General features: G+C 39.3%; 1 long non-coding RNA gene across 1 annotated transcript in view; it reads right to left on the reverse strand.

Annotated features, from left to right (window-relative positions):
- The window catches only part of LOC113631414 (uncharacterized), a 94562-nt gene extending 79239 nt beyond the window's left edge, over nucleotides 1-15323 (reverse strand). Inside the window, exon 1 of the long non-coding RNA XR_003437306.1 lies at nucleotides 15243-15323. This is a non-coding gene — a long non-coding RNA (uncharacterized LOC113631414). The remainder of the gene's footprint in view (nucleotides 1-15242) is intronic.
- Nucleotides 15324-18749: the final 3426 nt, after the last annotated feature.

Consider the following 18749-nt stretch of genomic DNA (forward strand, 5'->3'; position numbering starts at 1 on the left):
TTCCTCCCCACAAATACATCAAAAATGCATCTACATGTGGAACAACTCCTAGAGAACACCTACTGAACGCTGGCAGAAGACCTCAGACCTCCCAAAAGGCAAGAAACTCCCTACGTACCTGGGTAGGGCAAGAGAAAAAAGAAAAAACAGAGACAAAAGAATAGGGATGGGAGCTGCCCCTCTGGGGGGGAGCTGTGAAGGAAGAAAAGTTTCCACACACTAGGAAACCCCTTCACTGGTAGAGACAGGGTGGGGCGGGTGGCGGGGGGGGGAAGCTTCGGAGCCATGGAGGAGAGCGCAGCAACAGGGGTGCAGAGGGCAAAGTGGAGAGATTCCCACACAGAGGATCGGTGCTGACCAGCACTCACCAGCCCAAGAGGCTTGTCTGCTCACCTGCCGGGGCGGGTGGGGGCTGGGAGCTGAGGCTCCGGCTTTGGTCGGATCACAAGGAGAGGACTGGGGTTGGCGGCGTGAACACAGCCTGCAGGGGGTTAGTGCACCACGGCTAGCCGGGAGGGAGTCTGGGAAAAAGTCTGGAGCTGCCGAAGAGGCAAGAGACCATTGTTTCGTGGTGTGAAAGGGAGGGGATTCAGAGCACTGCCTAAACGAGCTCCAGAGACAGGAACGAGCCAACATTGTTCTCAATGGTGAAAAACTGAAACCATTTCCACTAAAATCAGGAAAAAGACAAGGTTGCCCACTCTCACCACTATTACTCAACAAAGCTTTGGAAGTTTTAGCCACAGCAATCAGAGAAGAAAAAGAAATAAAAGGAATCCAAATCAGAAAAGAAGTAAAACTGTCACTGTTTGCAGATGACATGATACTATACATAGAGAATCCTAAAGATGCTACCAGAGAAGTACTAGAGCTAATCAATGAATTTGGTGAAGTAGCAGTATACAAAATTAATGCACAGAAGTCTCTTGCATTCCTGTACACCAATGATGAAAATTCTGAAAGAGAAATTAAGGAAACACTCCCATTTACAACTGCAACAAAAAGAATAAAATACCTATGTATAAACCTACCTAAGGAGACAAAAGACCTGGAGACAAAAAAACTATAAGACACTGATGAAAGAAATTAAAGATGGACAGAGATAAACAAACATATGGAGAGAGATACCATGTTCTTGGATCGGAAGAATCAACATTGTGAGAGTGACTCTACTACCCAAAGCAATCTACAGATTCAATGCAATCCCTATCAAACTACCAATGGCATTTTCCACAGAACTAGAACAAAAAAATTCACAATTCGTATGGAAACACAGAAGACCCCAAATAGCCAAAGCCATCTTGAGAAAGAAAAACAGAGCTGGAGGAATCAGGCTTCCTGACTTCAGACTATACTACATAGCTTCAGTAATTAAGACAGTATGGTACTGACACAAAAACAGAAATGTAGATCAATGGAACAAGATAGAAGGCCAGAGATAAACCCACACACATATGGTCACCTTATCTTTGATAAAGGAGGCAAGAATATACAATGGAGGAAAGACAGCCCCTTCAATAAGTGGTGCTGGTAAAACTGGACAGCTATATGTAAAAGAATGAAATTAGAACACTACCTAACACCATACACAAAAATAAACTCAAAATGGATTAAAGACCTACATGTAAGGCCCAACACTATAAAACTCTTAGAGGAAAACATAGGCAGAACACTCTATGACATAAATCACAACAAGATCCTTTCTGACCCACCTCCTAGAGAAATGGAAATAAAAACAAAAATAAACAAATGGGACCTGATGAAACTTAAAAGCTTTTGCACAGCAAAGAAAACCATAAACTAGATGAAACGACAGCCCTCAGAATGGGAGAAAATATTTGCAAACGAAGCAACCGATAAAGGATTAATCTCCAAAATTTACAAGCAGCTCATGCAGCTCAATATTAAAAAAAACAAACAACCCAATCCAAAAATGGGCAGAAGACCTAAATAGACATTTCTCCAAAGAAGATATATAGATTACCAACAAACACATGAAAAGATGCTCAACATCACTAATCATTAGAGAAATGCAAATCAAAACTACAATGAGGTGTCACCTCACACAAGTCAGAATGGCCATCATCAAAATATCTACAAAGAATAAATGCTGGAGAGGGTGTGGAGAAAAGGGAACACTCTTGCACTGTTGGTGGGAATGTAAATTGATACAGCCACTCTGGAGAACAGTATGGAGGTTCCTTAAAAAATTAAAATAGAACTACCATACGACCCAGCAATCCCACTACTGGACATATACCCGGAGAAAACCATAATTCTATAAGAGTCATGTACCACAATGTTCATTGCAGCTCTATTTACAATAGCCAGGACATGGAAGCAATCTAAGTGTCCATCGACAGGTGAATGGATAAAGAAGATGTGGCACATATATACAATGGAATATTACCCAGCCATAAAAAGAAATGAAATTGAGTTACTTGTAGTCAGGTGGACGGACCTAGAGAGTGTCATGCACAGTGAAGTAAGTCAGAAAGAGAAAAACAAAAACCGTATGCTAACACATATATATGGAATCTAAAAAAAACACAAAATGGTTCTGAAGAACCTAGGGGCAGGACAGGAATAAAGATGCAGACATAGAGAATGGACTTGAGGACACAGGAAGGGGGAAGGGTAAGCTGGGACGAAGTGAGAGAGTGTCATGGACTTATATATACTACTAAATGTACAATAGATAGCTAGTGGGAAGCAGCTGCATAGCACAGGGAGATCACCTCCCCCCCTACAGGGGTGGGATAGGGAGGGAGGGAGGGAGATGCAACAGGGAGGAGATATAAGGATATATGTATATGTGTAGCTGATTCACTTTGTTATACAGCAGAAACTAACACACCATTGTAAAGCAATTATACTCCAATAAACATGTTAAAAAATTATTTAGAATCCAAAAAATTTGAAAAAAGATAATAAAAAAATAAAAAGTATTATAGGTACATTAATTTGCTATTTCTTATCTTTGTACCTTCCATGGCTTTTAAAAACCATAAAGTAAATATGCCATTATTTTCTTATAACTTTTTAATTTATAAAAATTTCATCTACCAAGATAAACGAATTTATTGTTTTCACTGTTGCATTAACTAAATGCACTTATTTACAAACGTATTTGTATGTGAAAAGCTTCCTTTTCAGGGGAGGGATGGGAAAACTTTTTCCATTTTTCAAAAATGGAGAGGTTGATTTTTCTCTTATAATTTTGAATCCATTACTTTTTTAAACTTGGCAAAGACACAGTCCAAGAGGAATTTTCTGGGACAACCCGAGCAAGTGATGATGGAGTTGGAGTGAATGTTTGGACTTCCAGTCCTATATATAACCATGACCAATGTGTTTAAACCAACCTCAGCAGCACTGAGCGACACCTGCGATGCGTGTCCCTTTGGATGAAAGTTGTGGCTAACTTGTTTACTCGACTGAATTTCCTGATCTGTATTTTAACATGAGCCTTGAAGGGAAAAAATGTTCCTTGCAAAAACATTTTATTGGAAATCCTGGAAAAAATTCTAAAGGCTGGTTTGACTCTTTCATGACACTATAACTAGCTTTTAGCACTGAAACTTAGCGCTTCCTCAAAAATCTATGAAGAAACCCAGAGACATACACTTATCACAAGTAAAATCTTTTGTGACAAAATAGATCTTTGACTTTGGGAAGAATTCAGATGGTAAGAACTTCCTGTCCGTGATTCTATATTTTTATTTTGAGACCATGTGGAAAGCATGCACGGACCTTTCCAAAACAATAGCTACCTATCGTTAGCCGTCAAGACTGCATAACGAGCCATGTTACAATCACACTCTGGGAATCATGGGAGCTAAAACGAATATGACTTTCAAAGCTGTCATACCCCATTGCCTGCTTTTTAGGCTTTGGGCTGGGTATGTCTGATCCAGGATCCTTCTTAGATGGGTGATGAGAAATAGCTCAAGACAATAGCTCTTGGGCTAGCCTGGGTGAAAGCGATCTGGTGTAAAGAAATGCCTCTCTCCTTGTTCTCTTAGCCCTCAGATGTTTTATTTTTTATTTAAAAAAATTTTAATGTACATCTAGTTTTATTTTGAATTAAATGCACAATTTTGAGTGCACATTTGATAAGTTTTGACAAATGTGTGTATTTGTGTAATGCAAACCTCTATCAAGAGACAGAATACCGTCACCACACAGAAAACTCTCTCACGCTCCCAATCAGTTACTATCCACTCCCCCCACTCCCAGGCAACAGTGTTCAGATTTATTTTCTCCACAGAATAGTTTAGATTGTTCTAAAACTTTCCCAAGTGTTTTATATCAAGTGATACAGAAGTCTAGAATTCGACATCTGAAATGATACGTTCTCATTTAATCAGTAATTCACTGATCTACAAAAATGTTCTGCACAAAAGCATTTTTCTTTGGCATCTTGGGAACAATTCAAGAGGTCCACTCAGTCATTTTCTAGGCTACTTGTGCATACCTCTGACACAATATTGATCTGACATGATTGTTTTTGTTTTTTCTATCTCTAGAATCCCACCAATTTCCCAGCAAATAATAGGTTCTTAGTAAATGTTTGATGAGCACATGCACAAATGAATAACATACAATCCTCAGTGGTAAGAGGGGTTAGAGTACTTGACAGAGGTATAAGCTGATACTATCGACTAGAGTGGACCTGCTGAAGAAGACAAACCCGGTTCTCAGGAGGGAGCTACTCCACGGCATCACGTGGACTGCGAAGCTCCAACTGTGCAGAGCATCCTCCCGGCCAACTTGATTCCAGTGTCCAAGGCTTCAGAACCACTCCCGAAAACCAGCTCTGAACTCAGCCGGACCAGCCTGAAGGCTGTAGAGCACCCCGGCCGGCTCCACGGCCTACTCTGAAGCTTTATGGCTTTGGGCAACTCGTCTTTACTCACTCTGAGTTTTAAAATATTTACTAAATGTCTAATATTAAACGTGTAGTATGTGCCAGGTATTGAGTTTGCAACATAAATTAATTACTTGATTCATTTATGTCCATAAAGCAAAGATTAAAATATCATGAAAGATTATTAGAAAGTTCAATGAATTACAGTATGTAAATCCCCTAACATTTTATCTGGTGTACAGAAGTTCAGAAAATGGTAGCTATTAATATTGAATATAATGAAATGGAATTTCATCTTAGTCAAAAACAAAACATGATTTGGGAACATTACAGTAGTTAAAAGCCAAACACTGAATTTTTTTAAATTTGCAGTTTGAATATTTTCTGATCCTCTCTTTATAATAATGTCCATTATAAAGATAATGAACTTTGTATTTGACCCAACTTCATACTTGCATAATCACATTGACAATTTGATTTCTATGGTATTCTGTGTTTTATAGACTGAATATATATCTAGAGACTGTTTATCATCGTTTTTCCTGCAAATGTAACATCAATGAGCTGATAAGGACTTGTTAGATTAGAAATAACTATATCTTCAAATTGCAGATAGTTTATTAACTCATAGAAGATCAACAGAAGTGAGAACCCTAAAATTAGCTACCACACCTTCCTCCTCTCAAAGTCCTGACTCTAGGGTAGGCCACTGGTGTGTCCCTGGGCAGTTCTGAGCCCCATCAAAGGTAGCACGAGCAGTCTCTACATGGTCATGACCCCTGGCCTACACGACACAGGTCAAGAAACCTGAAAAACAGTAAAACCGAGCACCTAAGGATCTAGCTCTTTACCTTCCTCCTGGCCACCCCTGATTCTAAAACCATCCCCTCTGAGCCAAATGCCAAACAGTCCTCAGAGAAGGCAAAATAAGAGTCCATCTTTAGGATAACAGAGGTGAGAGTCACTGGCTTTTGGTGGAACTACTCTCCCACCCTGCTCTCCGCAACACACAATCCCCCCTCTGCCTTACTCTCAGCCAGCTTTGGGGAGCTAAGTTCGGTACACTCAGTGAGTCTCTTACACAGGGTGTCAGTGACAGGTCAAAATCCCTAGCAAATAGAATATTTTCCAGTTTTCTAGGTAAGGAAGCCAAGGTTAGTTCTTCCCTTCTACACCTAGCTGGAATTGGAGCAATGTTTCTGGAAAGGGTATTGTATGTGAGTATATCATCTTCCAGGCATGTTGCCTAATCCAAGATCTACACACAAAAAGGTCTGTATCGACTCTAAATTAGGAAGTAGCTAAATTTAAAAATGAGATATTACTGGAGGACATACCTTGAAGTGGCAAGATAGCTACGAAGCTGTGGTGGGGGTATTTTTGTTTGTTTTTTTTTTAACTAGGATATGTTTAAACTCTTTAAAAACAAAGTACAGAACGATTCAGCCATTGGCCACATGTCACCATTCCAAGAGCTCACAGAGGTGGCCTCTGATAAACCTTCGCCAGTTTTCTTAAGTACCAAACCAGGATAACAATAGGAGCTCCCCCTCAGAGTTCTCAGGAGACATAACTAATAACATCCCTGGGAAGCACTGTACAGACATAAAAGCCACATGCATGGAGCAAGGATACTAGAGAGCTTCAGAAAATCACTTCACGGACGTGAAAAAATATTATGTTTGAAATGTGAAGAGTTCGGATTTATTTGACTTTCAGGGAAAAAGACCAGAAATAATACAGTTTTAGAAGACACTTCCAGTCAGCTTTAACTTCCAAACCTTATTCATGCTCAGCCCCTGCATCGCTGCCCTTCACAATACCCCACAGAAGGGAGAACTCAATTGCTAAGCCACTACCAAATGTGACACAGGAGAGAACCATTACAGTTAAGCTGAACTGAAAAACCTTTGCGGATTTCAGGCCTTCATGTGAAGGGCACCTGTCTCATTTCGTTTTCATCACACTTAGTAAAATGTAAATTCAATGGATACCGCCCCTTTTCTAAAGGTTCAGATCATCCAACTTTATCCTCCACCCTTATGCTTGAAAATAGACCCACAAAGCCCATAAGATTAGACATACTTTAGAATGTTTCTTATACTTTTTGAATAAGGGCAGGGGTGGGATGCAAGACAGGAGACGCACATTTCAGAAGAAAAGTTTCCCTCGGGGTAATTAAATTTTGGGCTTTGACCCTAAAATAAACCAAGAATAACAGAGATGCAATTGTTGTTTTGAAATTAATAATGCTATCTCATTTAAAACATTCCAGAAATATTAAGAGAACACACAATAAATAGAGCATATTCTTTGACCCCTGTTCCAACCATCCCACAACTTTTTCTCTCTCATTCATACGGACTTTGTTCTCTATGTTCTTCTCTAAACCACTGACCTCATCTTAAAGGACCTGCCAGCTTCAATAGTACCAGGGGCACAGACTGTACCCAAATGGAAATAACCTTATAGTGGATGAATTATTATCAAATAACAATTCAAATTTTTGGTATTATTTGATAATAATTTATCAAATTATTGGAAAAATAATCCAGAAAAAATTGACAGTGAGCAAGTAAGTTCACTACTGGAGAACGTGCCATTACATTTGTAGCTCATCCATGCAAGTGATGTCTTATTAGTTCTTCCAGGTGGTGTCACAGAGTGTTGTCAAGAAGCTCTGCTGCCTTCCCTAGCTGACCCAGAAATCTCTGCAACACAGGACTACGACATTTACTGCATAGTTAGACGAGAAGCTTTAACTGAGAAAACACTCAGACGATATACATGTCATATAGTAAGGAACGTTTCAATAAGCAAGTTTATCAAAAAAGGTTTACCATGGCCTCAACACACAGGGGTTGATTTCTCTCATATCACAAGAATTCTGCAGGCAGGCAAGTGCTGGTATTAGTTCAGCAGCTCAACAGTGTCAGAGACTGTGATTCTGAAATCCTTTCTCTCCTTTATAAGATAGTTGCCCCCAGCTTCTGGCAACATATCCCCACTTAAAGACAGAAAGAATGGAAGAAAGGGGAAGGAGCAAAGAAGCCACACCTGTCTTTTTTATTAGGAAAGCAGAAGTTTTTCCAGAATCCCACTCCCCACTCCCCACCACATTCCCCACCCCGACTCCTTACCCCACAGCAGTTTTCTGCTTCTGCCTCACGTCTGCCCCAGGCTGCAGGGGAGACTGTGAAAATAAGCATTTAGCTCTCCCAGATGCTAGAGCAGAAGAAGGCAATTTGGAATGGACGTTGGGTTAACCAACTCGTGGTCTGTCCATGTATGAACTTTAAGTGAGAAGACAATTGTGGTCTGCATTACCCTTTCACCTTGGCTGTCCTCAGTGGGGCTTATTACTGTTCCCCACTAGGCAGGTGAGATCTTGAGGGCACTGGGTCCTGTGTTCAGCTCTCCCAGTTGCTAAGACCTCACTCTGTGCACTGAATCTTGAGAGCAAACAAGAATTCTTGGAATTCCTTGCATCCTCAGCATCTGACACCAAGTCCTTGGTTGGTCACTTCCCATCTTCTCTCGAGATGCACACCCCTAAGCAGCTAAAACTTATTTAGTCTTTTCTTAACTGGAGGCACATGTGCCGTTAAAACTTCTCTAGAGGGATATGACTGCCGTTACTTGTTTTGTCATGGCCAACTTTTCCCTCTTTTCCCTCCTTGCTTTGCCAGAGTATCTCGCCCATTAGGACCACCAGGGGCATAGAGGGGGAAAGACTTGGCAACTGTTTCCATGCAGTCTATGAAGTTAGGCAAAATATTATCAAACATGTGCAAGTGGAGGAAAGGCAAAGGCAAAAGCTAGTTAGTCTCCACAATAGGCTGCGGGACTCATGAAGCAGAATTACTCAGTGCTCATCATTAGCTGATCGATCTGCCCGTGGGTTATTTTCTTAGCTCTTCGGGACTCGGGCATAGCCTCCAGCTGTTCCGGATGCCTCCTGAGTAGATTTAAGAATCACTCCTCCCCATAATTATTTTAAAATGTCTCCAACTTGTTATCTCTTTGGGAAATTTTTTACTTAATGTAGCAGCTAAAAGAGCCACAAAAATATCAGAAGTCTTAGAGTGATTGCAAAGGGAAAAAATAACACTAAGGAAGAAGTTTGGTCGATACAAAAATTATCACCTGGATTTTCCCGGCCTGGGGAATAGGTAATCAGCAAAAATGTTCCCTCCACCTAGGTTTCATCACGTGAAGCTCCTCTGTGAGAAAGTTCTGCGAGCTCTTCCTCCTGGCTGTGCTATGGCATTCAGGTGGGTATTCTGGGAGGGGTGGCATCGTAAATCACTAGAGCTCTGTGTCTTTATTTCAACCTTGTCATTCAAAGCATAGGGCCTGGCTCAGTGTAGGATGATGGGAGGAGGGCTAAATTGTGACAAAGGTCCCAATGCCTTCAGACACGTGCTTTGCCTGCCTAGCGACACCCCAGAGCAGACCCTCAGGCTTCAGTCTGGTTCAGCAGGCCTCCAGCAGCCAGGGAACATCATGACTCCTGATCTGAGGGGACCCACTAAGACTCAGGGTTCTGCTGGACTTCTGTGAAATGATGCATAAGAGAACTTTGCAAAATATAAAGCCCTGGATATTTAATTAAAAATAAAATCATTGATGATGACAAAAAAGAAAAAAATATATAAAGCCCTTTGTAAATGTCAGATATGTGTCTGGCATGGTGCTTAGTGAATGAATAAATGAATGAATGATAAATGAATGTTATTACTTAAATATTAATCTATATTAGACCTAAGAATGTCTATAAACTAAAATGTATTGGGGTTTTTTTCAGCCTGACTCACATTTAAATAAAGCTATTTCTTTAAAACATAAATATGAATACCCAAATAATATTTTAAAAACCATAAGTTTTAAGAACTCAAATTCAACTGATGGAGAATACTCTGCATGGAGGGTCCTCCTATTAGGGATCAGCAGTTGTTAAAATAAGGGATTATAATCGGGGAGTTAAATGGCCAAAGGTGCTGTAAATTGCATTTAATCTGTGAACAGAGATGGAACTTTATGGATCTAAAAACTTCTTGACAAGTTCTAAATGGAAATTGTTTTTCCTTTCTTCAATCACCAAACTGCTAACAGAGCCAGGACCAACAGTTGCCTGTCTTAACTCCTACCAGCCTCACTCCCCCTTTCCTGGATCTTAGGTACTGTTTTGCAAAATGGAATATTGTTACTGAAATGCTATAACATATCATTTTCCAGGCAACAGAAAGGCTCACCTGGCATTAGAATACATCTCTCTTTTTAAGCGGGATTAGGAAATCTTCCCCCAAGTAGCCCTTCTCAAACTCCTGTAGAGGCCGTACCCTTCGGAGGCCCTGGTGATGCTATGGCTCAGGGTCCGGCTTCACCATCTTCCTTTCTCTGCCTCCCCTCCCCAACTAGTTTTGTTTGTGAACATTTTTGATGTTGGCAAGTGGCCAAAGAATTTGCCATAAATAAATTTGCTGTCCGTCTACAAGCGGATAACGGACTGCTTGGTCTCGCTAATTTGCTTCAGCATTGGGAATGGCTGAGGCCTGGGGATGCTGCAAACCTCAGAAGGACTGTCTGCATGGACATTTAGAAATCCTACTCTCCTGAGCCTTCCACATGCCAGCTAGAGGCACAAGTCATGGAGGACAAGTTCCTGTGCCCCCCAAGCCCCAAATTTACCACTAGTTCACCAGAAATGTATCTCAAGGATCTAGAAGTAAAGTGAAAGAAGCAGAGTATTCTAATCTCTTCCTAACATTCTTCATTGAAGACAGTGGAAAAATCAAGGGATTACAGTTTTGTCCAAGTTTAAGTAGAAACAGCAGAAACACAACACAAGGAATCCCTTTAATGTGCTATAACCTTGAGCTCTGAAAGCCCCAAACCCACACATCCCATTTGCTTGCAGGTATTACTAAAATTTCTGTTGACTCAGATTAAAATCCAAAGTAGATTTTTTTACCACTCCAGGTTTGTACTTTTCATAGTTGACTGTTGATCTGGACAATCTGAGTCCCCCAGAGAGTCAATTAGGAATCTGATTTCAGTTCACGTTTTAGTGTATACAGTTAGCATACAGCAGGTGCTTTGTTTTTTTTACTAAAAGAACTCATATATGAAAATGCCCAGAAATGGAAACTTCTGATTTCTTCTGAAGGTGTCATGTTTATTGACAGACTGAATAGATTCACTTTAATTTGGATTACCTGTGGGGGCTTTACCATTGGGTTCCTGTTCAATTTTCTTTTATTAAAACCACGGGATACAATAAACCAGAAAACGTAAAAATCTGACAGTACCCAATGTTAACAAGCTGAAGAGCGAAAGGAACACACAGGCTGCCGCTGTTGAGAGAGTAACAGTACAGATGAATGGAAACCAATTTGACGCTAATGACGCCGAGAGCGTGCATATTTGCCACCCAGCAGTTCCATCCCTGGTGCGAGTGCAATACTTTAAAAGCTGCTGGTTGATTGATTATGAACCGTTAGTAGCTCAAGAAATCAATACAGGGGACCATAGGCAGAATTTTTTTAAATAAAATGAAATGGAGTGGAATGGAATGGAACAGAAAATATCAAAAGGCATCCCTTGTAATCAAAGTATTGTTCTGTGAAAGATATAAATTGCAAAACCAATTTATATCCTCTGTAGGTCATGGTCAGAAAAGCTTATAAAATACTATTCTAGAGAAACTCTTGTGTCTGAGCTCAGATTTATAATAGAAAACAGTCTTTATATAAATTATTTCATATTCTATGTGCTTACATCCACTAAGAGTAGGCCCTGAAATATATGTTCATTGCAATTAGAATGGATAAAAATATCTGTGGGACATTAATACAAATGAACACCATAGAGCAGTAAACATGAATAACTTCAGCTCAGGCATCAACATGATGAAATCTTAAACCTAACACTGAGAAAAAAAGGAACACACACAGTAGATTTCATTTATATGAAATGAAACGAAATGGAGCATTTATATACTTCAGCAGTGTGAAAAATTTCAAGTATTTATTGTGTATGGATACATACATATGTAATAAAATCATCATGAAAGACAGGAGAATGATGAATGCAAACTTCAGGCTCACGACCACCTCCAGGAGGGAGGCAGAGAAAGGGGCTCTAGGGGGAGGACGGAGATTGTAAAGACATTAGAAACACTCTGTTTCTTAAACTGAGTGCCAGGAATACGGCTATTTACTTTACTATTCTCTGAAGTGTGTATATATAGTTATTTATACTCTTTTATAGAGATTATATATGTCATAATAAAAAAATATGGGTTGTGATATATGTTTCCAGGATTTATCATCTTGTTTTGGGATTCACGTTGCTCATCTCAACAATGTCACAAATCAATTCCTTGATATAAGTTAGAATAATACTTTTATCTATTAACTATACCTCAAATGTTACTTTCACCTCTCATATAACTTATGACTTGAGAATGTGAGAAGATTTCATTGCTTCTAGAGCTAAGTGAAATACAATATTCAGTGAGGTCATAACATTCCACGTAGGAATCCATTCTCTGGCTTCAGTAGTTATAATAAACACGCTAAACTACGTCTGTAACACATGACGAAGCTCTTTACAAGGTTACTTTATGCTCCTTTCATTGATATTGCTCCTTACCACCTGTAAGCATGACATAGGTGGGTAGGTCCCCTTGCAATTCCTGCCAGCCTAATTAAATGTATACTTTAAAACCTCATATCTCCATCTTGTTTTGCAACTGGATAAAACTCAGTATGTTTGTAGGAAAAACTAAAAATAACAATCATCATCATCATCATAAGAGCAAAACAAGACAAAAATCTGAGCGCTGCCTTGTAAAGAAAGAACCTGGTACTGATGTATCAGGTTGCACCCTCTTCCCCAGCCCTGATCATTTAGTTCCACCACAATCGCCATCACTCTCTTTCAGGGCAGACAGGGATACACTTACACCAATCTAAGGTAATCAGACTGCGTTAGAGCACAGGATCTATTTTCTACCTATTTAGAATGGGTGAATATATAAGTAGTGAAAATGCAGAAAAGGTATTCAGTGGATGTTATGTGGCCTATCTGGATGAATATAAAGTCAAAATTTGGCAAATGGCTGTTCAATTTGGATTATAATTTGTCCAAATGCTATTTGCTTTTTAAGACCTAACTCAAATTCTGTATCCTCCGTGAACCTCTTCCTGGTTTCCTCTCCCTGTCTCCACTCAGGTAAATATAATAGTTCTCCCTCTCAACCTACATGATTTTTCTTAGCACTATTCCACATTATGTAATGGTTCTATGTGTTTATATCACTAAGAATAGACACTGAAATATACGTTAAATATTCTATGAATAATTAGTGAAAATTATTTACATTTTTAAAAAGCAAATGATTATCAGCCAGGATTCTAAATTGTAAGTAACAGATATCTGGCTAAAGGAAGCAAAGGTTAATCTGTGAAAAACATATTGAAGGTCTCTTGGAAAGATATTTGGAGAAACAAGCTTGGGAATAAAGAGCAACCATGGGTCCTGGAAAGGAGGAGCCATAGCAGGAGAGTGGTCAGCAGCCCACTCTACAATAAAAGACCCCTGCTTTTCCCTCCTGAAAATGCCCTCGCAGAAGACTGCACACAGTGAGATAGGGGTAATTCTCAAGATGAAGAAAAGAAAGGAAGGTCAGAGGGAAGAAGGGAAAGAGAGAGGGAGAGAGTGAGTGAAATATCAGAACGGCCAAAATAAAAAAATAATGGAAATACTGAACGCTGACTGGGATTCAGGGAAATTGAACCACTCATGCATTATTGATGGGAATGCAAGATGGTACAGCCACTCTGGAAAACAACTTGGCAAACAATTCTTATAAAACTAAACATGCAACTACCATATGACCCAGCATTTGCACTCTTGGTTATTTACCCCAGAGAAATTGAAATTTATGGTCACCTAAAAATCTGAACAGGAATGTTCATAGCAGCTTTATTCATAATAGCCCCAAAATGGAATCAGCCCAGATGTCCTTCATCAGGTGAATGGTTAAAGAAAGCATGGCGCAGACATGCTGTGGAACACTACCAAGCAGTAAAGGAATGAACTCTTAATATATGCAATAACTTGGATGAATCTTCAGGGACTTATGCTGAGTTAAAATAGCCAGTCCCAAAAGATTACGTACTGCATGATTCCATTTATGTAACATTTTTAAAATGACAATTTTTAGAAATGGAGGACAGATAAATCGTTGCCAGAAGTTAAGGACGTGGTGGGAAATGGGCAAAGGATGGAAGGACATGGACGTGGTTATAAGAGGGCACAGGAGGGATCCCTGTGGTATTGGACCTGTTTGGTATTTTGACTGTGGTGGTGGATCCACAAACATACATGCGTGATCAATTTTAATGTAATCTTCATACACACACAAATGAGTCTAGGGAAATTCTAAATAAACTCAGTGAATTGTATCACTATCAGTATCCTGGTTATGATGTTATACTATAGTTTTACGAAACGTTAGTGTTGGAGGAAAATGCGCAACACACACAAGGGGTCTCTCCATTATTTCTTTCAACTGCATGTGAATGAAAATTCCCTTAATAGAAATTTCAACTCAATGCGCGCACACACACACACACACACACACACACACACACCGTTATTAAACACCAAGTAGGTGGCGAAAATTCATCTCCCTGCTAGCAGCTGAAGGATAATAGTGTAACAGTATAGTATAAATAATATAGTAATAATATAGTAAATAATATAGTATAGTAAAAGGGACAGGTGAATTACTAATTTCCAAAGAGTATGAAAAGTGCTATAGTTACAAGTTTGTGCCACAGGCTGTGGAAGATGGAGGGCCTGCAACAAGCGAGGAAGGATTCACAGAGGGTTTGACATCTTTGCCAGACTGCAAAACCAAAGCTGAAGCTAACTAGATGGTTGGAAAAAGAACAGGGCTGAAGGACTAGTGCGTGGAAAGGCAGGAAGCCTGGAAGATATGGAATGTTTAGGGAATGGCTTTGAGAGTGCTGAAGCTTCAGGTGGAGTCACAGGAGTCCCAACCATGAACAGGATTGTACTCTGTCCTGAGAAGTTGTCATTGGGTCCCTGGGCAACCTATGAGCCAACCAAGAGAGTGAACTGGTTGTGTCACCTCAGCTGAGTGTCACGACCTGAGGGAAATCTCATTTAAGTCTTGATGCACATCAGTAAAATAGGGATAACACTATTGTGAAGATTAAGTAGACATAATTAACTATGTTACTAATTATTAATTAAGTGGACATACATCTAAAGAGTTTAACATTGTATTCAATAAATATGAACTCATAGTAGGAAGAGGAGGAGTAATAGTAGTTACCGTGCTGAGACCTGCAGGAACCTGAAGGACCACAGGTGAGGTAGTGATGCTGGAGTGAATGGAAGGTTGCATAACAGACACGTGAGGACACAGTGTAGCACCTCTGAGAGGCAGAAGGAGCGAGGGGAATTATCCTGTGGAGAGAAGCATAAGGTGTCACCAAGGAAGGAAAACTAGAATATATTAAGTGCCTACCATGTACTTTATGATATTAGCTCATTTATTCTTCACAACAGCTCTATTAAGACAGGTATTATTATTCCCACCATGTAGTAGAGGAAACTGAGACTCAAAGGTAAACTTGCCAAAGATTATATAGGTAGTAAGTGAAAGAACTGAGATTCAAAACCGGGTCTTTGTGTACAATGTCCCTGCTCTTCCCACTACACCAGTTAAATCATTTCCAAGTCTTAGTAAATGGCCCATAAAAAAAGTTCACCATCAGTAATAAGTAATTCTATACAACAACTAATTCTCTATGACTAATAGGGTTTTTATGCCTCTCAGCTCCCCATTCCCCCAAATCACTCTGTTAGAAAAAGAATAGGAAAAAAGTCAACAGGAAAGGAACACGTAATTGATTATGATTATAGCTGGCATTCTAGATGTAGAAAAGATAAATGATTATCCAAGTTGAAGCTGAATGTTTGATAGCACCTTACACTGTCATCCAGTAACAATTACCCCTCAGCTCTTACCTTTCTCCAGTTAAAATCCCTTAATGGTTTAAACATAATCTCCCAAGCTACACACCAAATTAAAACACAAATATCCAGGAATTTGAAGGAGGAAATTCATAGGGAGCGAGGAAATAATGGTGGTCAGCTCCTTGGCTTTTACCCTAGCTGGGTTCAAACCTTTCATTCCATGTTAATTTACCATTTAGAGCCCAGGTAACAAATCTACTTAATCTCTAGGTAGTAATATAGACCAGGAAAAAAAAAATCCTAGCAATGATTCTCTTTAACTACTTTCTACTACAACAAACACTAAAATCTGTGATTTGCGATTTATCTATTTTGCTTTCTCTGAACTGCAGAGATATATGTTTAAGATATCTTATTCTCCTTGGTATTTTATATAAAATACTTATATCTGGACATCCCTTCCCTCCTCTGGCTCATCCACCCGCCTTAAAGTGATTCTGATTTAATTGTCTGGGGTGGAGATCAGAAATTAAACTTTGTTTAAAGTTCTCTCCATGTGATTCTAATGTGCATGCAGGCTGAAAACCACTGCACTAGACTAGAATCTCCAAAAACTATGTCAGCTTTATTTATCACACATCTCCAGTACTGTTCAGACAAGTGATTAAAAACTCAGTAAGGGGACTTCCTTGGTGGCGCAGTGGTTAAGAATCCACCTGCTGATGCAGGGGACATGGTTCAAGCCCTGGTCTGGAAGATCCCACATGCCGCGGATCAACTAAGCCTGTGCGCCACAACTACTGAGCCCGTGAGCCACAGCTGCTGAAGCCTGCACACCTAGAGCCCGTGCTCTGCAACAAGAGAAGCCACTTCAATGAGAAGCCCATGCACTGCAACAAAGGGTAGCTTCTGCTCGCCACAACTAGAGATAGTCCGCGTGCAGCAACGAAGACCCAACACAGCCAAAAATAAATAAATTAATTAATTTTAAAAAAAAACCTCAGTAAGACAAATTGTTGCTCTCAAGGCGCTTATCATCTAGAGCTTAGTTGTCTAATATGACAGTCACCAGCCACATGTGGCTACTTAAATTTATATTTAAATTAAAGTTAAATTAATTAAATTTCACCTCCTTAGTCATACTAGCCACATTTCAAGTGTTTAATAGCCACATATGGCTAGTGGCTACCATATTGCACAGTACAGATACAGAACAGTTCCATCACTGTAAAAAGTTTTATTGGGTAGTGTAACCCTAGAGATTGTATTATTAGAAGAAATTAAAAAAAAATAGATCTTAATTACATAGCTGTGGGATGTATAGAGCTACTGGTATATATAGCATACAGTACACTGCACCAAAATTATTTTACTATCTTTTATGTTATATTTTATATAAAGATAGTATCTTTACACACTACTGCACAAGAATTATTTTATCACGCTGTTATCTTTATATAAATTTCTATGGCTATGCCAATCTATGTTTCTTTGCATAGATCAAAGAACTGTCAAGTTGCCTCACTTATCAAATCCTTTTACTACATGCCTTTAAAAATATTTTTTAATAATTTAAGGCTTATAGAAGAATTGCACAGATAATACAGAATGTTCCTGAATACTCTTTACCCATCTTTCTCTCAGGCTAATGTCTACATAACTATAGCTTATCAAAACATTTCACCCGTTTCTCCACTAAAGTCCCTTTTCTCTCCCAGGATCCAATGCAGTGTACCAGGCTGCATTTATTCATCATTTCTCCTAGTCTCCCCCAATCTGGGACTGTTTCCGTTTTTACTTTTTAATTTATTTATTTTGTTTTGTTTTATTTTCATGACATTGACATTTTGGAAGAGTGCTGGTCAGGTATTTTTGTAGGCTGACCTCACTCTGTGTTTGCTGTTTTCTCATGATTAGATAGGGAATACGGACTGGGAGAAAGAATATCAGAGTCAAGTACCCTTCTCATGTATCGTATCATTATATCAGCCTGACTTACTACTGGTTAATAAGGTTAGTGCAGTTAACTTGATCACTTAGTTTTTTGTTCACTGCATGTTTTTCCTTTGTAAAATTCACTATTTTCCCCCTTTCCATACTTTATTCATTAGAAGCAAGTTACTAAATCTATGCCTGACCCAAGAGGAGGGAGATTGAACTCCACCTCCTGGAAAGGCGAGTATCAGGAAATTGTGGAAATGCGTTAAAACCACAATAGTGATTAATAAATATCATAGGAAAGATACACCGAGGCTGTGTAAATACCGTTTCTCTGTAAAGTTCTGCCCACTAATGTTAACATTCATCTGTGGATCACGCCTGTAACCATTATTACTAAGATGTTCTAATGGTCATTTTCTATTTCCCTCATCCTTTCTATATTTATTATTTGGAATTATTCTCTAAGGAAGATAAGTCCCTTTTCCTCCTTTTGTTTATTTATTCAATAATTTAATTGTATCAGTATGAACTCAGAGATATTGATTTTAGTTCTTAGGTTATAATCCAATATCATGTATTTTGTTGCTCAAATTTGTTCCAGGTTTAGCCATTGGAAGCTCTTACAGATTAACTTCTGTGTTTTATTAACATACCTTTATCTGTCTTGTGGGTTGTTTTTCGCACTTCCTTGCTTTCTGGTGCTACAAGATGCCACAGATTCCTCTTGCATTTTCCTGATATAGCCCTAGAGTTAACTGTTTCTCCAATTTTTTTTTTGGCAGGTTGGTATTTAGAAACTAAGATCTGGGCGTTAGGTGTGCTCATGACTACTAGAGTGTCACTGCTTCTAGGCCCTCTCAGTGAAGTTAGGCTCCCACCACTGCTTATTTTTAATTTCTTTCTCTGACAGGGAGAAACA

Source organism: Aethalodelphis obliquidens, unplaced genomic scaffold (genome assembly GCF_003676395.1).
Source record: "Aethalodelphis obliquidens isolate GAN/ISIS:26980383/991018 unplaced genomic scaffold, ASM367639v1 scaffold33, whole genome shotgun sequence".
NCBI lineage: Eukaryota > Metazoa > Chordata > Mammalia > Artiodactyla > Delphinidae > Aethalodelphis > Aethalodelphis obliquidens.